The 25,671-nt window shown below is 39.3% G+C and overlaps 1 protein-coding gene across 4 annotated transcripts in view; it reads left to right on the top strand.

Annotated features, from left to right (window-relative positions):
• The window catches only part of ZEB1 (zinc finger E-box binding homeobox 1), a 195,530-nt gene that overhangs the window by 84,261 nt on the left and 85,598 nt on the right, over positions 1 to 25,671 (top strand). The window lies entirely within an intron of this gene.

Raw genomic sequence — 25,671 nt, forward strand, 5'->3', positions numbered from 1 at the left:
AGAGAAAGCCCGCGCACAGCAACAAAGACCCAATGCAGCCAAAAATAAATAAAACAAAAAACATCAAGTTGTACAGCTTAACTACATGTAACTTTTATATGTCAACGATACCTCAGGAAAGCTGTTAAAATATAAAAACAAATTCAAGGAAAAATATTCAAGAAATAAAATATTATTTCTTACTCTCGGGTGATGATGTGGTGACGTATATTTTCTAGTCTTGCTGTAAGCTTAGAGTTATCTGTATGAGGGTAACGCACCGGTCTGCTTAAAATGGAAAACAAGACATTAAAAATGTTGGATTTGAATTCTCAATGTACTGTTCAGTCATTTTTCCTAGAGGATATTGAATCAAATTTTAAAATATATTATTTGACTAAAGATTCAAAGCCCCTTACAAACTGGGAGATGTTACAGGTGTATCTAAATTTTATTTTTAGAGTATCAGAGAGAAACACAGGAGTACATAGAAGGAATGAATTCAGTTACGTATTTTACAGTTAATCCAAGGACTCAGCAACATGGGCACATACTTGCCAAATAACATGATTCTAGGAAGCAAGTATTTTCTTGATTGTACCATAAGAGCCTAGAAATTTCTATTTGTGGCATTACTCTGATTAATGAAATCAGTTCCAGGGCAAACGTTTGGGCTGTTAGAAAATTTACAAAACCATTATTGTCCAGTTCCGCAGCTGTTGCCATAGCCCTGACTCATCTTTTCACACCTAGTTTACTGTATCTTCCGTGCTGGGATCCGTGCCTCAGTCTCGCCCTGCTCAAACGTTGATACATTCAATTTATTTGTTCCATATACATTTGAGAACCTACCATGTGCCACGCATTTATTTAAGCGATGTTTTTATATCTTCCATTCCCCAGTTAGGAGTGTTAATAGTCCTTAATTGACTACCAAATCAAAACTAAACTCAACCTAGAATTCAGAGTTTTCCGAGTCTCACTTATTCTTTTTTTTTTTTTAATTAATTATTTATTTATTTTATTTATGGCTGTATTGGGTCTTCGTTTCTGTGTGAGGGCTTTCTCTAGTTGTGGCAAGCGGGGGCCACTCTTCATCGCGGTGCACGGGCCTCTCACCATTGCGGCCTCTCTTGTTGCGGAGCACAGGCTCCAGACACGCAGGCTCAGTAATTGTGGCTCACGGGCCCAGTCGCCCCGCGGCATGTGGGATCTTCCCAGACCAGGGCTCGAACCCGTGTCCTCCGCATTGGCAGGCAGACTCCCAACCACTGCGCCACCAGGGAAGCCCCTCAGTCTCACTTATTCTTGCTGTTCAGCACATGTCTCTTCATGGTCACATTTCTTCTCAGCACAGTCTGTGTCTGTTGCTGCTTCTTGGTGTTTCATCCTTCCTCTTCAAGGCCATACTCCTCCTCCCTTACAATTTTTAAAAACACAGCCAGCAGTACCTGGTGAGGTTTGAGGTTTAGGTTGGGTTTAGTCATCCATCTGGATCATCCTTCTATTCTGGATCCTGAAAGCAATATCAGGAAATTGAGTATTCTAGTTAATTAGTGGGTTATCACATTTTCTTCATAGGTTAACAGTGCACAGCACTCTTCAGTCAAATTCACATCATAACAAAATATACTGTACTGCAATGTCTTTAATGCTTCTTTGATGATATAGCAGGTGTCTCACTTAGAAATTTAGATGTATGGGAATACTGGTTAATAGAAATTTCTAGTTTTTACCATCTATTTCATATTTGCTGGTAGTTTATTTGAAGCTATTGTAAATATTTTATGTTTCATATTTTTAACCAGGCAGTATCTCTGTTCCCCACTCTGAACACCTAGTATGGTACTTTGTGCAAACAGGTTTTCATAAAACACTTGATTCATTCTGTCAAAAAAAAAAAAAAATTTTTTTTTTTTATTGAGCATCTACTATGTGCCAAGACATAGGACTTCAGTACTAGAGCCATGAAAAGATAGTCTGTGCTCTTACCTGCAGGTACATAAGCTAGCAGAAGAGACGGGTGGACAGACAACCCTAATGCAGTGTAAGTTCTCTGATCGAGGGAAATACACAGTGGTGTGTAGTACCTGGGCAGGGCTGGGCTGCCCAGCAAAGTTTTCTGGTAGAAGCAGTGTCAGCACCAAGAAGAGGATGAAGACATTTTAGTCCCCGAGACTCTCCTTCAGACCCCAAAGCTATACCACCTGAACCTGACCATCAAAGTACAGTGTGTTTTGTTTTGCAAACACAGCTGTAAGACAAGTCTCCAGGGTTCTCTCCCTCCAGAGTGCCGCCCCTAAACCTACCCGGGTAGAAGTTCTGGAGCTCCTTTGAAGGGAAGGGCTGGCTAAGCCGAGGCGAGTAGAGGGCATCCTGCAGGACAGAGGAGCCAGAGCGTTCCTGGGGAGGGAGCGTGGTTAACAGAGAGCCTCACGGGGGAAGTAGGTCTCCGAGGCCAGAGCCTGGAGGTGGTGAGGGCGTGGTCCTGATAGGGGCCAGGTTGTGAAGGGAACAGCCTTTGCGGGCCTTGGTGAGAGCTGGGATTCTATCGGGAGGGCAGTGGGGAGTCACTGACAGGTTTTAAGCTAAAGAAGGATGACGTGATCCTGTTTAATTACCAGCATTGTTCTAAGCCCAATTTAGATTCTTCTTCACATTTATACTAATCAGATTTTTTAAAATGTTATTCTATACCTTCTTACTCTTAAAAACATCTTTTGAAAAAAGCATTTTAGATCCCTTAAATCAGTGATTTTAAAACTTTTGTTTTCCTAGCAGTGGAATTCTTAAAAATTTAAAACTTCTAGCTCAGTATGTTACAGACAGACAGAAGGAGAAGTTCTCTGTTCTAGTTGTGGTGCTTTCAGGCTCGTTCTGCTGTGTCTGCCGGAGCGCCGGGCTGTTCGACGTTGTCTCGTTTGCTTGCCTCTGCCCCACACTGAGGTTCGGAATCGCGTTCTCCAGTGACGTTATGGGTACCAGGTAGGGCTCTGGGCTTCTGACTGGTGGTGGCAGTAGCCTTCGTGATTTGTGGTTGCTAGTCTCCTAGGCCTTTACTCTTATGTACTCAACAATATGTGTACTAAATATGCTTAGTACTGGTGGTACTTCTCTGAGCAAAGCAGACAGTCCCTGACCTAATGGAGCTTCCAGTGTCGTGGAGGGAATCACACGAGCTGTGTGATAACTGATGTGTAGAAGAGGGAATTTATATCGGGAGCGCTTTGAAGACATGACATTTAAGTAGAGACTTAAGCTAGCGTCTGAAGGATGAGAAGGAGGTGGGCAAAGGCAGAAGGTTCCAGGCAGGGGTGTAGCATGCATGGGTGGTGTGAGGTGATGGCAAGGGAAGAAGCTGGAGGGGGAGACAGAGGCCAGATGATGGAAAGCCACACTGAGGACTTGGGCTTCTATCCTCAGTATAATGAGAAGCCGTTAAAAGGTTTTGAACAGGGAAGTGAAACAAGATGATTTGTCTTAAAAAGATTGCTCTGGGTGATGTGTAGAAATTGGCCGAGAGAACAGCTAGGATGAACACGGAGACATCAATTAGGAGTCTTATCCCAGCGTCAGGCACAGCAGATGTGTGTGGATTTACTGCATGATGACTAGATCACTGTCTGTTGTAACACCTCAAATTATTCATACTTTGACCATGAGTTAAATTGAATGTTTTTAAGAAGTCACAAAAAGTGGTGCTGACTTGTACTAATTTTTCCTCATAAAACTTCAGATATTTTGACTTGCTTCTTCATCTTGGCCAGTGTGAAAGTCATTCATTCATTCAACAAATATTTGAGTGTTTGAAATGTGCCGGGTACTGGCCGGGAGCTGAATATGCAGAATCGTGAATAAGATAGGCATGAAATCTGCCGTCAGGTGACTGCCGGTCTGCTAGCCAGACCCGAGCGAAGTGAGCAGTAGATTGGCCTCGTGCCTGTCCAGCGACGCGGCGCGGAATTAGCCTGGCTGCCCCAGCCCCAGGATCTGGAAGGTTCTGGGTGAACCAGGAGACCCTCCTGCTTCTAACCTGTGCTCCTAGGTTTGTACTTTGAATACGTTTGCTGAAAATACAGCCCCTCATAAGTCCTAACATGTCAGGGACCTGACAACCTAAAGATTGAATTCCAGTTCTCCTTCACTTTTAGAAAAGCTGGGACCCTGCTTAATGGATTACCCTTCCGTTGCTGCATACATTGCCACAAATTTCGTGGCTTGAACAGCACATATTTATTATCTCCCAGTTTCTGTGGGTCGGGAGTCCAGGCACAGCCTCTCTGGGCCAGGCCACGTTCCCACGTGGAGTTCAGGGTCGTCTTCCAAGCTCTTTCAGATTATTGACGGAATTCCTTTCCTTGCCCTTGTAGGAAGGCTGCTCCTTTCCATGGGCAGTTAAAACATGGCTTTTTGCTTCTTCAAGGACAGCAGAAGAGAGAAAGTCTCCACTGCTTTGAATCTCTGAGCTCAGCAGAGGCCTAAGCCCTCTTTTAAAGGTTTCATCTGATTAAGTCGGGCCCACTCAGGATAATCTCTTGATAAACACAAAGTCAACTGATTAGAGACCTTCATTATATCTGCAAAACCCCTTCACATTCATCATGTAACTTCGTATTATAATGGGAGTGATATCTCCATCCACACGCACAGACACACAGCGGGATTTACACAGGGGAGTCACTCATAGAATCCTGCCTGCCTCACTTGCCCCTCTGTGAATTCCTCCCATCTCTTGGCCGCCCACAAGGCATGGTCTTCTTAGTCTCTCCACATCTTTGATGGTTCCTTCTCCATTCTCTTCGTCCATTCCATAAATGTTCACATTCTCCAGAACATCCTGTTAGCCAGCCAGCCTGTTTCTTGACCCTGCATCTATTGTTTTCCACTGGACGAGGACCATTTTCCTTCTCCTAAAAACAAAACTAAGAGCAGGTTCTTTTCTTTCCAGTCACTTGCTGAAGGACACAGACTTATCAGATAACGAATAAAACAAAAGCTGTCTATTATACTACTTCCTGCCATTCTTGGATCCATTTGGGAGGAAAGGGGAAGATCCCTAACTTGTCATGATTGGTTACAGCTCCAGCCACTCAAGGTAGGGTAAGCTGTGCATGGATGGTGGCGAGAGCCCTGAGGATGGTTGGGAAAGCTTGACCAGCCCAGGGGCGAGGCAGTTTTGCAGGGGGTCTAGAAGATGGAGCCATGGAGGAGTATTGTCCTGGAGTGCCCGGGCACCTTCAAAGAATGTGGGTACGCTCATGGCTTTTGTTGAGAGGGGCCAGACATGAGTGGGTTGGGGCAACAGTGTGTTATTATTAACCCACAATGATTTCAAATTATATTGCTGGAAACACATTCTTACATTTTAAGTGTAGCATTTGCACCTGAATTCAACCTTCCGTCCTCTAGCAAAACTGGGTATACTGTATATAACTTAAGGCCTTCAGTCTTCTGCAGTTTCCCTAATTTAGGAATAGCTTGGTGGAATTTGTCTGAAAGAAGCAGTTCCTTTTACCTCTTTCTGAAATGACCTTCATCTCTCTTTTTTTATCTATTTGGTTTATCCATTAAGAACCAGCTTAGCAAAGAAAGCTTAGACATTGTTATCTCCTTGCTAAAGCATTTTCATTTCTAGAAACCTGCCCCAGTGTCCATCCTTCTTCTTCTCTCTTTGCTTTCTACCAGGTCGTACATGTTTGTATCAAGTACACCCATCGTGATGTATTATAACTTATTTATTTAAGATGTTAGTCTACCCTACTAGTGAGATCCTCGGTGATATAAATTGATTTATTCATTTTCTTAACTGAGGTGTCAGACCTATGACAAATGCTCAATAAATGTTTTAAATAAATGAATGAATCAGTCATTGTCCCAACCCAGGTCATAATATTTCCACCCATATGACTTTAAGTGACCACATCTGGTTCCCTCAGATGCAGACACTGACCCTGATAACCCTATTTTTACTTTGCGCCATGGGTATGTATTTGAACTACATACTAGCCATCCTTTCTGTAGCTAGTTTGGTTACTCTAGCTTAGAGTTCTCTGCTTTTTCCCCTCCCCCTCCCCCTCCCCGCTACTGACCAGCATGTTTTAAAGTCGTAAGACCAGTCTTCCAGAAAGATGTTATGGCTGGGCAAAGCCTGTTGTCTTGAAGCCCTCAGTCACTCCAGAAAGTGTGGGAACTAAAGTGCTTGGCACAGGGTGAAGCACTAGCCAAGGGTTTTCATTATAATTCTTCACACTTGGGTGAACTTCTGAAGATACGAAATAGAAGAACAGGGACGATAATGCCAGCATCTTTAGGTTTTGGGGGGTAGACTAAAGATTATCTTTGGAAATCCCCAAATTTTGAAATATACACTATATTTTTAAGGTTGTAAATGCAGAAGAATTTTAGGGTTGAATAGTATTTGGACTACTAAGGAAACTAATTTTATATTCATACTTAACAGAGAGCTAAGTCACAGTATCTTCAGATTATTGTCTCTACTGAAGATCCTTACATATTTTACTGTTGAAAAGCAGCATTAAAGATGGTGCAGTAGCACCATTAGAAATATGGCCTTGGAAGAACATCACCTCCATATCAGAAGTGTACTTTTTAATGTGAGAATTAATTCTATCAGATGTCGATGGCTGTAGCATAGGAGTATAGAGTTAAGAGAGTTTGATACGGATAACAATGCCGAGTTAATTTCAGAAACCTCTGTGTAGCTCTTCTTCTGGAATACTGGCAGAAAGCGGTCTCCCGGTTTTCTCTGTGGTCAGCCATTTTCTCTGGCTACTTACCTTGTCAGAGGTAAGGTACCTAACTGACTACAATTAACTAAAAGTTTTATTTAAAAATGAATCTATTTTGGATGGAAAGCAGAGTCCGGGAGGTGAATGACTTTATATTAGGCAAGAAATAATGTTTTTAAGCTAGCAGTTCTAAAACCAGGTGAAGGAAATTAATGATTCAGTAGAAATTGGGACATGCATGGAATTTTTTAAGATTGTAAAAAGTTTTTCTAACTTCTTTCTTGTTTTCAGATTATTCTGATAACAAGAGTTTATGCAGTAGGTACCCTCCAAAAAGGTTGTGTTACTGCATAATGTAAATGCATAAGGATCAGTGTTCAGGAACTAAGTAGTCACAAACCTCCAATTTATCTCTTTCCCAAATGTAATTTTTATCTATAAGCAGGCACACTTGTAGGAAGAAATGGAAAAATGGCGGGGGGGGGGGCAGTCGTTCATCAGAAAACTTTAGGATTTTTAGTCTGAAAACTTCATGGGAAATCTTAAAATAGTCAGTTAAAGGCAAATCTGATTGTATCAAGTTACTTGGAATCAAATGTTCTTCAGGCCCAGTCTTTTGATTCTGTTAGTCTTTGAAATTCTCAAATGCAGGGTTTTAATAGTGTCCTCCTCTCATTTCAGCAGGTGCCATGATGGTAGAAAACCATTCTGGAATAATGGGGATACTGTAGATTTTACTTAGTAATTCTGTAATGACCAGTTGTTATGAAGGACACTTGATACAATTCCAAATTGTTACTTTTGTTTTTCTTGTTTCTGTTGTCTTTCTTTTTAGTTATTGGTTTCAGCTTATCATTTTAGATCCTTGCCTTCTAAGTGGTACTTTATCTCCTTATTCTCAATTTTAATTTAATTTTTTTCTGAAAAGTATTCTGCCACTCTGTTAAAATATTTTATACCTTCTTCTCTAACACGTTTAGATAAATTCACACTGAAGAAATACATTCAGGTTATCAGTTGTGTGGAGTAATTAATAGCCAGCAGTGTCATCAGTGCAACTATACATTTTCCTTGTAGACTTTTCATCATGAGTTTGCATAGCATTGTTTCAGGTAGATCAATAAATTGATTATTATATTTTACTTTTATTATACCATGAATAATAAAATTATTCTCAATAATGTATTGAATACATTACATTCAATACATGTATTGAATACGGTCTCAATAATGAAATTTGTTGGGGAGGGTTTTTTTAAGCTTCTGGGTTTAAATGGTGCTGCAATTTAGTTATTCCACTGAATCTACACAGAGCACACAGTTGACATAGTTAATGAAAGGTGTGGTTAAGCTTTCTCTAGATTGAACATTGAGCAATACACAGTTCTGCAGTGCATTAGAATTTGGGTTCCTTATGTACAAGAATATTTACTATCTTCTTTGTTTCATTTCAGAACGACCTTATTTTAAAATGTATGAGGCTATTTATAATCGACTCTGTGGCAGTGATTAAAGAGGTGTGAATAATAGGTTATTGGAACTTGACAGCTAAACTCGTGTTAGAACGTTTATGCTGCTCACATGGACTTTATTTTTCTAAGGTGGGAATTTCTTTTTTGACGTGTGGGTTATTGGCATAATATATTCTGTAGGTTTTTCTCTTTAAAGTGGTTTACCAGATCATATTATTTTATTGATTTATTTTATGTTCTAAATCTTCTTCAGCCTGTGAGTCAACACTTTATGCTTCATAACAATAACCTTAGTGTAGGTTATCAATCACACAGTCAGTACAGACAGGATTGTGCCTTAAGCACGGCCTTGGCCTTCTACCTGCAGCTTTCCTATACAATAAATGCAACTAATGTTTAATTTTTTTTAATGGGAAAAAAAACCTTTTATTACAGAAAATTTGAAAACATTTGGAAGGTTGATATTCAGCAGTTGTTAGTTTGGGAGGAATGTCAGTACTCCTGAAGAAATTTGAGATAGCGCAATGTATCCGAAAAAGAAGAGTTGTGTACCTGGTGTTTCAGTAAACCTTTATTAATTGTAAATACAGAGACCAGAAAACATGAATTTGAATTAATCAGATTTAGATTAGACAGTATTTTTATTTAAGAATAAAAGGAAATGTAGGAAAGTATTTTAAAATTTTGAATAAATTTTGAGTAAGCCAATAATTAACCGAATGATTTTCCCACCATCATCACGGACTCAGAGCACTTTGTCATTTGGTAACACTGAGGTACATTCAAGACTGAGCACAGAGATATACTTTAATGGTACGACTCAGTGATCCCTACCAGCCAGGAGGTGAGGTTTCTAGAAAGAGTGGGGTTGACAGAAGTGCAGCAGGGACCATCAGGCCTCATAGAAAACAGAGTCTAGGGAAATCATAAGAAAAATTGCTACGTATGTATTCCTCAGTAAACCTGAGAAATTCCTTAATCTAAAAAAATCCAAAATACCCCACATTTCTCAGCATGACAAACTTCCTCCACTAAATAACTCTTCACCTGACCCACTTTCCTCAGTTGTGATCTATAGCATCAGAGTCTCACACAAATTTTGAATTATATAAATAGTGCCTATTTGAAAGTTTCTAAACTATCTGGCTTGAAGCTTACTTTTCACTTGATTTTCCCCTTGTTTCATTTTTGCAAGTCTCAAAAATTATTGTAGCAGCTTGCATTTTCATGGCACTTAAGGGTGTATTTTTCTAGAGCTGAACGTCTACCCACATATTGAGAAATTGGAATACAAATGCTTACCAAGGGATGGAATAATTGTTTGCAGGTATCAAACAGAATTGTAGATGCATGCATATAAACAGCACAGAGGTTTTGTGAAAAATTAAATGTGAAATTCAAAGCACCTAGCAAGAGACTTCTGTTTATTCCTGGAATACCATGGTACTTTGGAGAGAACTCCAGAGACCTGCTTTTACTCCTTACTTTCCTACTTACTCTCTGTGTGAATTTAAGTAATTTGCTTTTAACCTCGCTGTACTTCCTACGCCTTTTCCTTAAAAAGTGGTGAGAACACCAGCTCTGCAGCCTCACTGTTTTGTTCTGAGGATGCTCTGCTTGCAGTGCTTCGTCGTTCATAAATCGCAGGAGAGAGTTGTGAGGTTTGGAGACGTTGTGGGTTGTTTTACTCCTTGTCAATCTGAAGATTCCAGTTGAAATGCAAAACATGTGACCTAGAGAAAACATGAGTCTCTACGCTCTGTTCCCCAGAGTGACTCAGGGTGACAGCTGTTCTTAGTTAAGAGATACTTGGGAAAAACAGGACAGTTTGGGGCGCTCTCTATGGATATTCACTGACTTCTAGTTCGTTTTGGCCTTCTGAAGCACTTCTCTTGAAAGACAGTTTTATGTCTGTAACTCATTCCAGAATCTTTAGACTACCAAGATATTCTGATTATAGAGTCAGTCTAACTTTATAACCCGGGAGTAGTACAGAGAACCCTCGTGTTGTTGAAGTTTTACAACTGGGACGTCCTGTGATCTGACTGTTCCTGGTGCACTAGCTAATCCCACCCATATCCTGTTTGTGAATAATTGGATGGATGCCTGGAAATTCTAATGCCAGATTGTATAGCACCTTCTACAACAGAAATCTCTAGTTTGCGTGTTTATTTACCTTCTCCCTATACAAACACCTTTTGTAGGTGAGTCTCTTAGCTCAAAAAGGCAAGATTATATAATAAGATAATCCTTAGCTCGGTCTGCAGTCACACTTTGCAGAGCACTTCCCGTTGATCTGGATGGGAGACATATTTAAAGTACAAACACAGGGCTGTAGTCTTTCTGTATAACTGAGAAAATAGGTTTTGAATTGTACACCTCTTGCTATGAATGTAGCAGAAATCTCTGGAAAAAGAAAGAATTTCTTAATTATCTTCTTGTCTAAATTGCTGAGAATAGGAAAATACCATTTGCATCTTTGTGTTCTCTGTTGCTGTTTGATTTTCTTTACAAAGTGTATGGTTACAAAGCAGATGCATATAGGTGTGTGCATCCTTGTCTTATTTAATTCAGAAAGGAATTCCATTGTTACATCTCAGGGATATATGTAACAGTGCTGCCATTTACTCCAGCAATGGGATTAAGGGCACAAGCTCTGGAAGCAGTAGCTCAGTATAAATATGCTAAATCCATCATTTACTAAAGAATTCTAATGGGTATTGTGGAAATAAAACCTCCATTTTTCTACCTGCTGTATTCTCACCTATAATTAGTGTATTAATAAAGACTGTTTGGGTTGTAAGTTTTAGATATCTGACTCAATCAGTAGGCAAAAGCAAAAAGAGGGGAGGGGGCAGGGAATGGATTTTATTGGCTTGTATAACTTTAAAGTACAAGAGGTGATGACTTCAGGTATTGATCCATCCAGGGGCTCAAACTATATTACCAGGACTTAATCTCAGTCTCCTCCTTTCTCATTCTCTCTCTCTTTCCTCTAGAGAGATGTCTCTTTCCCCTCCCCCCTCCCCCCCTTATCCCCTATCTGCAATATAAAAAACTTGAACTAGTTGCTTTAAAAGTCAACGAATCTGGGACTTCCCTGGTGGGGCAGTGGTTGAGAGTCCGCCTGCCAACGCAGGGGACACGGGTTCGAGCCCTAGTCTAGGAAGGTCCCACATGCCGCGGAGAAACTGGGCCCGCGTGCCACAACTACTGAGGTCCGCGCGCCTAGAGCCCGTGCTCTGCAGCGGGAGAAGCCACCGCAGTGAGAAGCCCTTGTACAGCAACGAAGACCCAATGCAGCCAAAAATAAATAAATTTTAAAAAAAAATTAAAAAAAAAAAGTCAATGGATCTGTCAGGAATACTGTAGACAGAATTCTTACTTGAGGGAAGGAGTCTCATAGGATTCTGAGAGTCTGTTTTTGATACTCTTATCAGGCAATGGCATATGATTTTTAAATCTAAATCTCTTAATTTTCTTATTTGAACTTCTCAGTGATATTTGACAAAGTAAAAAAATTTAAATAGCATATTATGTCAGGTATGGATTACTAAAATGAATCAAAGTGAAATGCTTGTGAATATATTTGTGTCCTCGGGAAACTGTGTGTGTGGTGTGTAGGATCATTTATTAATCACTTACTGTGCATCTTTTACTGTGTGAAGCAGTTTACAGAAATCGCCTAATTCAGTCCTTAAAACAATCTTATAAGTGGTTATTATTGTGTTACATGTAAGGAAACCAAGACTTAAGAAGGAAACTTATCCAAGAACAACCAGCCATTGAGTGTTTGACCCACGATTTGAACTGAAATCAGCCGGACCCCAAAGCCTCTATTACATTGTTAGATTATACTTTTATGGCTTTTTATTAATGAATTGCCTCCTTACGTGAACCAAATACTACCCTTTAGTATAGTATGTTAGATTGCTACTATTTAGTGGCATGATTTGAATTTACTAAAAATTGTCTCTTTTTTCAGTTTAATAATTATTTAAGTAGTCATATGACTTTTATCTAAATTTCCTAATTTTTCCATGTTAAAATTTAACAAGCCAATTTGAACCATAAAATCTGATTTTACTTTTTAAAAAATTTCTACCACTGCCAATATAGTGTCAAATTTTTACCCTTAGCTATAAAGTTCCTTGGAAAGTAATTTACTACACAAACACTTTATATGGAAAATAAAGCAGTTTATGAAAATATGTTAACTCTTACTTAGATCGTAACCCTTTCTAATTACAGGAACATTATTTAGAATGAACTTACATAGCAAGACAAAATTGAAAACAGAGGCTTTAGAAGCTAGCATAGTATAAAGTTTACAGTTTACAAAAAATTACTTCATTTAATAGCAATTATTTTTATTTGCTTTTATTGAAAAAATAAATTCCTGTGATTCAACTTACGGTACACATTCTTTTGCACGGAGGAGGGGTGATTTTGTAAGGCCCAAATCAGTACCTACTCCACTCTGTACAAAGAGTATATTAGTTTTATGGATCGTGTTTTTGCTTCTCACCCAAAAAGCAGATTTAAGAAAAAATATTGTCTTCTTTTTCCCAAAAGAACCTTTCAGGGGGTGTATGGAGGGGATGATGCATGGTCCTACATTGGCAGAGGGCTTTGGTATAGATGCAAGCAGCTAACCTCTCACCTAGCTCCAGGCACAGATCTTGGTTGTTGACCAGAGAAGTACCTACCCGCCAGAAGCCTATGTATCTCTCCTGTTCCTCTCCTTCCTATACATGTGGTTTTGCCTGCCAGGGAGCATTGCTTTAAACTAAACAGGAAAGAGGAAGCAATGTTCACTACACTATAAATCTGTTAACTACTAAGTGAGCAGTAACAGAGGGCAAATACAGGCCAGCTCTAGCTTTTTGGTATCCCTGAGTACTTTGCAATTATCTTGGTATGTAAAAATCTCAGAAGTGTATTTAAACAAAATTTATTTTAAGTTTTAACTTTAATATGCTTCCACAAATTCCATTCCCTGCTTTTAGTAGGATATAAGGATTGTCAAATCAAAATAATTAGACACTAAAATTTTAAAAAGTTAGGAATCCTACAAGGCTATACAGGAAATAAAAGCATTCTCTAAACCCCAGGTGATACTAATTTATTCAAAACAAGTTTAATCATTTTATTGTTTATTATAACTTTTAATATAACTTTAAAAACATTGCTTTTTTTCACCCACATGTACAGAAGTCTTTGGAAAACTTGAAAGTCATAATCAGTAGTTCACGATTATGAACTGTAAGACCTGTATAGTATAAGCAATACATAATAAGAGGAAAGGACTGTCTTTAAATACTTGTTTATGCAAATGAAGTGAAACAATGTAACTTGACCCTTGACAAAGTAGTATATTGTAAACCCATAAGAAGAGAAAAAGTGGAGACCCAATGCTTATAAATTTGGGCAGGAATATATTGAAATATGAAAGATGATAAACAATCACGTGGGTCTGTCTTATGTAAAACCCTCAATAAATACTTACTGAGTAAAATATTCAGTTCAGCAGGTATCTTATTCAGCATATTTATTTCTAGTAATGTATATTTAAGGCATTATGGGCTATCATATAATATTATATATATATATATGTATAAAACATTATCATGTCGTATAGATATTAGTGTTTTAGTGCCTGCCCTCAAAAGGCATATATTCTTTTTAGAGAGTTAAAAACAGGTATGAAAATACTGAAAGAATTATACCAGTGATGTTTAGTAAGATGCTGATTAACTGCCTCCCAAATGTAGTTATAGATCAGCACTGTCCAATAGAACTTTCTGTGATGATAGAAATGTTCTATATCTATTCTGTCTAATAGCCACTAGCCACATGTAGTTATTGAGCACTTGAGCTGTGTCTAGTATGAATGAGGTTGAACTTTATATTTTATTTATAATTTTAATTAACTTTAATGTGAAAAATAATATATGACTAGTGGCTACCTTATTAAACAGCACACTTTTCAAAGCTTTTTTGATGTCAGGATCCCTTTACACTCTTCAGATCTCAAAGTGCATTTGATTATCTGGGTTATGTTTATTAATATTTATTCTTTTCAAAATTAAAACTGAAAACACTTAAAATATTTATTAATTGATTCTTAATAACAGTAAAGGCAGCTGGGTTCACGTATCTGCTCTGTCTTCAATCTGTTGTAATTTGTTTTGGTTGAAGTATGTTAAAACGTAGCCTCACACAGTTATGTAGTTGGAATTAGCTTTTTCAGATAATTGTGGGTATTCTTTGATTACTACCCCAAAACTCATCAAGTAGCAACTCATTAGTTGCAATGTGAGTGGAACATGAAACCATATAATGATTTCGTAGTCTGCTACATTAAAATCCATTGGTCTATCTTGAACTTTAAATGGATCTTTTATACACTCATGCGTCTATAACATCATGCATTACTCATTTGGAATATATTGGTTCACTGAGTTGTATAGATCTTCCAAACGTTGACCCTTTTCATTTTACCATGTCAAAAAAATCAGTATTAGCACTAGTCCCTTCAGAAGAGTCTTTAAAATTGGGAAGCTGTGAAACTCACATGTTTTCCAAAATTCTAACTTATAACTGAAAGCTCAAATTTTATCATTGAAACAAATTTGGGCTTTTGTTTTCCTTTAAGTGACAGGCTTACTTTTTTTTTTTTTAATGTTTCTCAAATTCTTAAGTCTGAAAAAACGTAATTAGTTGTTCTTTCAAGTAAAATTGGTGTACCATGAACAAAGCGGCTAGTTTAGCTGGCAACTCAAAACAATTGCATGCTTTGATATCCAGCAGAAATGTTTTATGTGTACATCCCATTTTGTCACACAGAATATTTAAAAGACATGTTCTAAAGGATAAAGATTTAATAAAATAATTTTTACTACTTCATCAAGGCATTCTTAAGTGAAATGGCAATTATTTTTAAGCTGGAAATGAGTGGCAGTAAAGGATACAAGGATACAGTTTGTTGCCACTGCTTTGAATTGTGCTACAAAACCAACAGTTTTACCCACCACTGCCTTAGCATCAGTGCAGAATGTCAAAAGAGTAAATAAGGCAAATAATGTAGCATCTTAGTAGTATTATAGAAATGCTTTTGACCTTGCTGGTATAGACGATGAGGGAGGAGGGAAAGTGCCTTTAACAAGGACAGGTTGGGGAAGGCATCATGACAGAGGTCAGTGTGATATGCATGCTCTGCTTTGCTTCTCTTTTACCTGCCTTTTCCCATTAAAAAAAAAAAAGTGAGTAGGAAAGCATTTAACATGTAAAAAACTGTTTAACCATGCTCATTTGTATTTTACATTTTAATCATTCATTAACTCAAGTATTCATTGAATATCTACTTTGCATAAGTTATTTTTATTGTTGAGAAATTGGAAATATATAGTGTTTATGATAATGATCATGCCAATAAGAGCATCTACTGACCCTACTATTTATAGAGCACTTGCTCTGTGCGAGGTACTGCATTTATGTGCTTTTTTTTTCTTAGTAAATTTATTTATTTTTGGCTGCGCTGGGTCTTTGTTGCGGTACGCAGGCTTCTCACTGCAGTGGCTTCTCTTGTTGCGGAGCACGGGCTCTAGGCGCGTGGGCTTCAGTAGTTGTGGCACACGGGCTCTAGCGCACAGGCTCAGTAGTTGTGGCGCACAGGCTTCGGTGCTCCGCGCCATGTGGGACCTTCCCGGACCAGGGATCGAACCCATGTCCCCTGCATTGGCAGGCGGATTCTTAACCACTGCAGCACCAGGGAAGTCCCTGTGTGCTTTTAAATGTATTTATTTAATCTTCATGGCAACCTCAGGAGGTGGATTTTTATAGACGGTCCACTGGATCTTTTGCCAGGTTCACAATTTTTTTTGTGTAACTAGGCAAATTACTTAGCTTCTTTGGGTTTTAAGTGTAAAATATGGGACTGAAACTTAATCTTCAAATCCTTTCCAGGTTTAAAATTTATTAATTTAACATACATTTCACAGCAGGGTGATCCTTTATTGACACATTATTAGAATATTCCACACTTTATTAGGAAACCGTAAAGACAGTTACAGAATCATTAACAAACTTTTTGAAATCTTTTAAAGTCTCTTTCACTTTAAAATTCATTGATTGTAGACATCTTTCACAGCACTTAATCCTTTGACATATTGTCAGAACACTTCACACTTGACCAAAGACCTAATATAAGCGTGTGAACATAATGAGAACATAATGGGATATGCACACTATTGCAGAGAATGTAAAATTTAATAAAGGAGCACAAAGATTAAAACAGGAGTCATGAAAAGTCAAGAAGAACTTCACCAAAGCAGTAGCATTTTAATTAATTCAACAAATCTCTTAAGTGCCTTCAACAGGCCCTGTAATGCTTGGAACTAAACTCTTGGAGTGAACGAGACAATGTCTTTGCCCTCGTGGAGCTTACATTTTTAGTGGGAAAGTATAGTAGGTAGAATTTATGAGTATGTTACATTACACGACAAAGGAAAATTAAAGTAGCAGAAAAAATTCAGGTTGCTAATCAGCTGACCTTAAAATAGGGAGATTATTTTGGGTTATCCAGTTGGGCCCAGTGGTAAGCGTCCTTAAAAGTGGAGGTGAGAGAGAGACAAAAGGAGGGTCAGTGTCAGTGATGAGACGTGAGAGAGTCTCAGCTGGCCATTGCTGGCTGTGAAGGGGGAAGGGGGTCACCTTCGGGGAGTGCGGGAAGCCCCTAGAAGTTGGAAGAGACAAGAAAATAGGCTCCCCCAGAGCCTCCAGAAAGACCACAGCTCTGCCAACACCCTAATTTTAGCCCAGTGAGACCCGTCTTGGACTTCTGACCTCAGGACTGTAAAATAACAAATGTGTGTTATTTTAAATCTCTTAAGTTTGTGGTAATTTGTTACAGCAGCAACAGAAAACTAATATAAAGGAAAGAAAATAAACAAGTAACTAAACAGTTGAGACATTTACAGATTGGATGCTGTGAAGGAAATAGGATGATGTGAGAGAACGCCGGTGGAGCAGGTTAGGTTGAGTGGCCATGGAAGGATCACTTGACACTGTGACCTTGGGGTGGAGATGTGGAGAAAAGAGCCAGTGAGGAAGGAGCTGGGAGAGCAGAGCATCACTCCAGGCAGAGGGGAGGGCGGGGACAAGGGCTTGGGGCGCAGGAAGCCAAGAACAAGATCATCCAGTGAGAATGTGTAAGAAGAGTGGAAAAGAAGGTGTGGGCCCGAACTTGCAGAACCTGCAGGCCATGACAGAACACTGCAAAGCCATTGAAAGATTTCAAGAAGGAGAGTGGCATACTCTGCTTTATGTTTTGAACAGATCATTCTAGCTGCCACTGGTAAATACAGACAGGGATACCGATGAGCTAGGTCTTACAGGATCCAGAGAAGGGCATGGAGAGGTATGACCAACAGGATCTGTTGATGGCTTGGATGTGAGTTCTGAAAGATGAGTATGAATGTGGCAGTAGAGGACAAGGGGCGAAGGGGAACGTGAACATACAGCGTTGTCTAGGGAATAGAATACCTTGGGCAGGATGGTAGGGGTAAAGATAAAGAGGTAATGGAGGCCGTAATGTTCACAGTCTGGAGACCCTTATTTGCTGCATATAGGATTTTGGAATTCATGGTGTATGCAATGGAAATTTAAATCGAGAATAAAACAATCTCTGAACTGAGATTTTTTAGTTATTTGTGTCTTCCAGTGTCATTCTGATGTAAAGATGAATAATAAGGATATTTTAAGTTTTATTTTCTTAGATTCTGAGGTCAGAAAGATTTGATTAAGTGCTTGTCAATGAAGTGTCTAATAATTCATCGTGACCCTCTCTCCTGGTTGGTTTGTGAGGGCGTGTGGCTCGTTTGCTGGCCCTGGCATTCTGCTCTGGGGAGGGCGCGGTAGGCGTAGGCTCAGGCAGGACCTCGGGAGCCACGTGGGCTTGGGTTGGGGTCCTGGCCCCAGTGTAACTGGTCTCCTTTGGCAGGTCCATAACCTAAGTCTCAGTTTCCTTATCTATAAAATAAGCATATTAATAGCTCTTCATGTGGCTCTTGTAAGGATTAACTGATTCAGTGCTTATAAAACACTGTAAAATAGATAGCTAGTGGGAAGCAGCCGCATAGCACAGGGAGATCAGCTCAGTGCTCTGTGACCACCTAGAGGGATGGGATAAGGGAGGGTGGGAGGGAGGCTCAAGAGGGAGGGTATATGGGGATATACGTATACGTGTAGCTGATTCACTTTGTTATACAGCAGAAACTAACACACCATTGTAAAGCAATTATACTCCAGTAAAGATGTTAAAAAAATAAATAAAAAAACACTGAATACTTAGTACTTCTTGGGGCAGGGTGCAAAACTATGTAAGCGGCATTGATTGGTTTAACTTTCCTTTTCACCAGCAGTAGAAATTCAGTAGGTCATAATGTCTTTTTAAATACTTTTAAAATACCCCTTTCTTTGTCTGTTTCTGTCTATGGTATTAAAGTTTCCACTTATGTGTGTTTTTCCAAGAATCTCCACTTCTTTCACCACTAAGGCCATTTACTCGCTAAGATAAAGTTTATATGAAAACTTAGGTGTGGTGAGTTCACATGATCTTCTTGTTTACTGGATATTGTTTATTTTCTGAATAGGTTCTGTCCAAAGATGGTTACCATTCCAACTGCTTCTCAGATAAATCAGGTACAACAAAATGCTAGAAATTCTTTGGTACAAAATTCAAATACATTTAACTTCTCAACAACGTATTTCAAATTAAAAACCCAAAGTATTCAAAATTTTATTTCTGTAGCATATTAGCAAGGCATAAAAGATTAGACACAGTGAGGTAGGGAATCCTATAGTATTTATTTGCTACATCACTCTTAGCATTTATTTACTGTCACATTCTCATCATAATATTCAACGTATATCATTCATATTTTGTAAGTATTGCATGTATCTCAGAAGCAGAGACTGTAGACCACATATGTCTTCATCCTCCCACCTTCTGGAGCACTTAGGTCAGAATTAAAGTCTTCATTCTACTTTGATAACTCACAAGCTTGTAACATGTAATGTTTAGAAGATCTCAGTAAAACTAACATCCAGTTACCTATAAATTGTTTTTAATGCTTCATTAAGAGTAAATTCCAGTTCAGATCTTACTGCTGTGATCCTTGTTCCTCTGTGATGAGCCCATAACGGAGTGAAGAGAGCTCCTTTATGAGGCTAGACTCGGGGAATGAGTACCTGCAGTGCCCTCAGGAAAGCTTCAAAGACGAGGTCCCCCAGTGGTGCTTTGAGCCCTGCTTGATTACTGTGTGCTGCCCCCCCTGGAAGCAAGGGACCACCCATCCTTGGGGTTACAATCTGTTTCGTTCCATTTCTCCTGATTTCCTCTCCAATTGTGAGCAGCGGTGTCCAGCACATGGCCAGAAGTTTCCAATTAAACCCACTGTATTACTAGTTGAAGGGAACGTGAAAAACTCACATGAAAAGATTTAGAATAAAATTCTTGTCCTCTGCCTTCATCTTATTTTTCATAACCAGTTCAGCCACAAATCGGTGAGTCTCAAAACCAGTCAGGGAAAAAGTGCCTTCTGGGATTGGTGAATGACAAGATACGTCTTAAAACTTTTTTGTAAATCGAGGAAAACTTAGAATCATGCCAACTCCTGCAGTAGAAGCTACTAAACGTATGACTGTGTGGATGGGTGTGTGTGTTGCTGTAACGTGTGCTTTGGGAGTATTAGTTGCCTTTGACAAGGGGAAGCAAGTGCTCTCCACAGGCCTCCCTGGGCGCCTGCGGAGTACGAGAGCAGCTGCCCTCGGCACCGGCAGGGAGGGCAGGAGGCACAGGCCTGGGTGGTCACTTACGTCTCTCTGCAAGTGTCACTTTCCTTTTTCATTTTGCGTGATGTCACACTTTTAGGTAGCTATGGATAGAAAAGGTGAATGTTATTCATACTGTAAAACAGACAGCCGTCTTTCACATACGTAAGACAAATAGAGCTGTTATTTTCTAATAAGAACTTAAGGTGTTTTATTTCAAAATCTGCAGGATGTATATTTACAACTTATTATTTATTTTCTTCCTAAATGTTATTTTTAATCTTTATTTTTAAGATTTCACTTCATGTTGTTTCTAATCATACCCTCCTATCTACTGTTATTAAAATTCAAGTAACAAAAATATTAAGAAAATGTTTCCCCTGATGCCAGTTCAGTTTTCTGATGTTCACCACTAGCAACAGTATGCTGATATTATTTCAGACTTTCTCCCTGCACATTTAAAACTTATCTTTTAAAAAAATTTAAGTAGGGCTTCCCTGGTGGTGCAGTGGTTAAGAATCCGCCTGCCAATGCAGGGGACACGGGTTCGAGCCCTGGTCCGGGAAGATCCCACATGCCACGGAGCAGCTAAGCCCGTGTGCCACAAATATTGAGCCCTCATGCCACAACTACTGAAGCCCGTGCACCTAGAGCCCGTGCTCCACAACAAGAGAAGCCACCGCAGTGAGAAGCCCGCGCGCAGCGACAAAGAGCAGCCCCCGCTCGCCGCAACTAGAGAAAAGCCCACGCGCAGCAACGAAGACCCAACGCAGCCAGAAAAAAGAAAAAGTTTAAGTAATACAAATATTTAAACAGTCTTAAAGAAGGAATAAAATAGAAAAAAAAAAAACAGGTCACTCTTACTCCATTTCTTCATTTGTATGTCCTTCTGGACATTATCATGCATTATGTAGGTGCATGTATATGTACTCTGTGTCTGTATTTTCTACAAGAATGGGATCAGACTCTTTTGGAGGACTCCTCTATATTAGTACAAATGGATATACCTTGGGTGGCTATTTAGGTTTTTTGTAATTAAAAACAAGTTTGCAGAGAAACATATGTATACGTATTTGCACACCTGTGTAAGTTCATTTAAAGGGTAAATTCCAAGAAATTGCTGGATCAGCAGGTAAACATTTTAAATTTTGGAAGACACTGCCAAATTGACACAACAACATGAAAGCGTGTATTTGTTTCCTCAACCCCTGCGTATACCATGAGTTAATGAACAGTTAGTACTGATGGGCAGTATTGTACATGCATGGGGGCACAGCAGTGAACAAAACAAAAAATCTTGCCCACGTGGATTTTACATTCTAGTGAGAGGAGACAATTAAAAAATAGTAAAATATTATGGCAGTTGGCAATAAGTACTTTAAAAAGAAAGAAATCGCGGGAGTGGGGTGTGCCCTCGTGGTGGAGGAGGTCTGTAACTGTAATTAGGGCAGTCTGCAGAAGCCTTGACCGGTGCATCCGGAGGGCAGGGAGAGGGCAGAAGGGCGCAGGTAGAGTCCACGCGGCGGCAGAGGAGGGCACAGCTCCTGAAGGGCCTTTGGATTGCAGTGGATGAGGCGGGAACCCACTGGCTGGTTTGGGAGAAGGGAGACAGGGTTCCCCTGATGCGGTGGAAGGGTTGCTTGGCTGCCGTCCTGAGGACTGACTGTAAGAAAGCAAAGGAAGCAGTAAGAAGGCCTCAGAGGAGCCCCTTACGATACTCGGGGGGGCGGGGGGGGGGGCAGAAACTGGTCAGATGCCAGATGGATTTTAACGTGGAATATAAGAGAGAATGTGGAATATAAGAGAGAATAGGGAGTCAAAACTGACACCAAGACTTCTGGCCTGAGCAACTGGAAGGACAGAATTGCCATTTACTGAAGCGAGGGGGACTGGGAGAGGCCCAAGAGCCGGCTTTGGGATACGGCGAGTTTGCACATTGATCATCCACGCGGAGGTGTCAGGTAGGCAGTGGATGTCCAGGTCTGGAGTTCCGAGGGGAAACGGGACTCGGATATGAAGCAGGTTTAGAGCCGTGAGACAGATTGAGCCCCGGAGGTGGAGGAAAGAAACAGAAAAGCAGCAAGGGGTTAGGAGGAAAACCAAGAGAGTCAAAAGAAGAGACGGCTTTGACAAGGAGAGAGTGATGCATTATGTCAGATGCTGCTAGTAGGTCATGTAGCATGAGGCCTGATGATTGTCGTTGGATTTAACAGTGTAAACATCCTTCACAGTCACAACCAGATAAGAGCAAATCGGAAGAAACGTTGGAGGCAAGTGTAGGCAGTGTTTTCAGGAGGCTTTCCAGGGAACAGGGACTGAGGTGTAGTCTGGAGAAGTGAGATTTAATCAGAATAGGGGCTTTGAAGTCGGAGAAAGGCAGGAGAGTTAAAGGTGTGTATAAGAAGTAATGATATTATAACAATGTAGGATTAAAGTAGGTATGTCTTTAATTGGCAAGGTTGAGTGTCTTTACATGCTTATTGGCCATTCATATTGTTGTGTGTGTGAATTACCTTTGCATATTCTTATTGGGTGGTTCATCTTTTTCTCATGGATATTTAAGAATTCTTTGCATAATGAAGTCAGCCTTTGATAACATGTATTGCAGATATTTTTCAGTTTGTCATTTGTCTTTTGACTTGAATTTTTTCTATATATAATCATGGGTTTCACGTCATGTTTGTAACAGCCTTCCTTATTCCAAGTGTGTAGAAGGATTTGCTTGTGCTTTCTTCTGTTATATCTGTGGTTTCATTAGTGTTAATTAAAATCTTTGATTCATGCAGATTCCATTTTGGTTAAAGTTGTGAGGTGGGAATCTGATCAGCAAGACTACCATATGTTTGGGGGTCTGTTTCTGGATTCTGTGCAAGTCCATTGATCGTTTGCCTGTCCCTGTGCCTGTAAAAATCTCTTTCCATTCCTATAGCTTTGAGATACTTTCCCTATCTGGTATGGCATGTTCTCCTACCACCACCGTGACTATTAGTTTTCTGAATTTCCCTGAATATTTTTGTGTTTATTTTCCCAGAAAATAATATTACTAACGTCATGTACGGAGCACTTATATGCATGCAGTACTACATTAAGTTTTTTGCATATATAATTATTTTTATCATTATGCCAACCCTATTAGGGACATACTGTTATCATTCCCATCTTAGAGATGAGGAAACTGAGGCATGAGAAGGTTGAGTAACATGGCCGGTAAGTGAGGAAGCTGTGATTTGAACCAAGCAGTCTGGCTCCAGAGGCTGAGCTCCTAGCTCTCCTTGTAAACTTTAGAATCATTTGGTCTAAATCATCTAGATTTAGAATCTAAAATATCATGTTAGTATTTGGACCAGAATTACATTGAGTTTGTAGATTATTTTAGGTAGAATTGAATCTTTACAATATGAAATCATTCCACCCCAAAGAGGGATATCTTCATTCATCCACATCTTTGCACATGCAGTGTGGTGTGCAAGCTCCCCACTCTCCTCCAGGCTTCTTTTTTTCCTTCATGTGTTATCCTTTGAGTAGCTATTATTAATAGAATTTTTATTTTCTTATGTCTTTAGCAGGTTATTGTTGGTTTATTGGAAAGCTATTGATTTTTTTCTGTTAAATTCATAATTAGTCATTTACCAAATTTTCTAATTACTAATAGTTTTTTAGTGATTTTTTTCTTGTATTCTCCAGAAACATATCACCTGTAAATGACAATTTTGCTTTATCTTTTCCAGTATTTGTGCTTTTTCTTTTGTTCTTTTAAAAAATTAGCTTGTTCTTTTAGAATACTGCTAACTTCTAATGACGTTAAACATCTTTATCTTAAAATTGCCTCCAATACATAATAGTTTATCATGATACTGACTTCAGTTTTATTTTTATGAAAAAGCATTTATCAGCAAGGAATAGTGAATTTTTTCAAAAGCGTTTCAGTTTCTATATAAGTCATATTGTGTCTCCTTTACTGTGTTAATGTAGTGAACTCTCATATATTTCTTAATGTTGAGTATATTTTATTTGGAATTTTTACATCAGTGATTACCAGTGAGACTGATTTTATGAGTGTGTGTGAGACTGATTTTATGAGTGGGCATGTGTGTACTCTTTCTCAGACATTTATTGATTGATTGATTGATTGCTGCGTTGGGTCTTCGTTGCTGCGCACGGGCTTTCTCTAGTTGTGGCGAGCGGAGGCTACTCTGTTGAGGTGTGCGGGCTTCTCATTGCGGTGGCTTCTCTTGTTGCATAGGGTGCAACAGGCTCTAGGTGCACGGGCTTCAGTAGTTGTGGCTCACGGGCTCTAGAGCTCAGGCTCAGTAGTTGTGGCACAGGGCTTGGTTGCTCCGCGGCATGTGGGATCTTCCCGGACCAGGGCTCGAACCCGTGTCCCCTGCATTGGCAGGCAGAGTCTTAACTGCTGTGCCACCAGGGAAGTCCCTGTTCCTCAGATTCTAGTTGACTGTTACTATGCTGGCTTCATAGAAAGAATTTGGACTCTCTTCATTTTCCTCTCTCTTTTTAAAAGGCAACAGAATTATCAGTCCTTTGAACATCTGAAGTTCACCTGGGAAAACATCTGGCACTTTTTGGTTAACTATTTGATAGCTTCCTAAATTTATTCTATGGTCTGTCTACCATTGCTCTCTCTTCCATAATTTTATAAATTCTATCAAATGTAGCTATAATCATTTACAGTGTCCAGAAAAGTTATTTCATCCATGTTTACAAATTTACCTGCTTAGATTTGTGCAAAATATTTATAAAGTAAGTTGCTTAAATTACTTTTAGTTGGAGTTACTTCTCTATTTGCATTTTAATATCGAATATTTGTGCCTCTCAATTTTTTTCTAGTGTTAAGTGGGCTAGTGACTTGTCTATTTTACTGATACTTTAAAGATCTGGCTTTTGGAATGATTTATCAATTATATGGCTTCTCTACTTTTTGACTCAATAATTTCCATGTTTATATTTTTAATTTCTTTTTCACATTTTACTTGCATTTTGTCATACTGCCTGTATTCCAGAAGTAACAAGTAATATAAATTAAAAAGCATCCTTTTATAAATGTAGAATTAACCTATGAAGGAAATATTAGTTATTAATAATTTAGTGTGAGTTATTTTAGTCCATATATTTTCCTCACCTGTTCGTGAGACTGAATTTAGTTTAATCTGTTGAGAACTTTGCTGTTTAACCGTTCCACCAACCTTTTTGTGAATTGTACTAACACTGGCTGAAATAAGCTCCCTGGATGAGTGGGAGTTTTGATACGGCAGGACAAGAGGAAGGTCACTTGGGATGGCTCTTATTGGGGGCCATAGACAGCGGACCCGTGGAGAATGGGGGAAGGGCCAGAGTAAGGACCGAGAGAGGACCAAAGACGGATCCCACGGAAACCTAGTACTTTTTGTGTGATGAGAGAGGGGAGAAAACAAGTCAACCTTCAGTCTATTAATAGCTGGTATCTGGAGGCATTGAAAACCACCAGCCCTTTTGCAGGGGTAAACCTCAGAATCGTTGACTTTCACTGAAGTTATGTTTTTCAAATTATTTTGAAAATGTAAAAAGAGTCTATGATTATTGTTCATTAGGTACCCTAAGTTAAGAAAGATTTTACCTAGAGAGGAATTGAAATAACTTCC

Source organism: Balaenoptera musculus, chromosome 2 (assembly GCF_009873245.2).
Source record: "Balaenoptera musculus isolate JJ_BM4_2016_0621 chromosome 2, mBalMus1.pri.v3, whole genome shotgun sequence".
In the NCBI taxonomy this organism is placed as follows: Eukaryota; Metazoa; Chordata; class Mammalia; order Artiodactyla; family Balaenopteridae; genus Balaenoptera; species Balaenoptera musculus.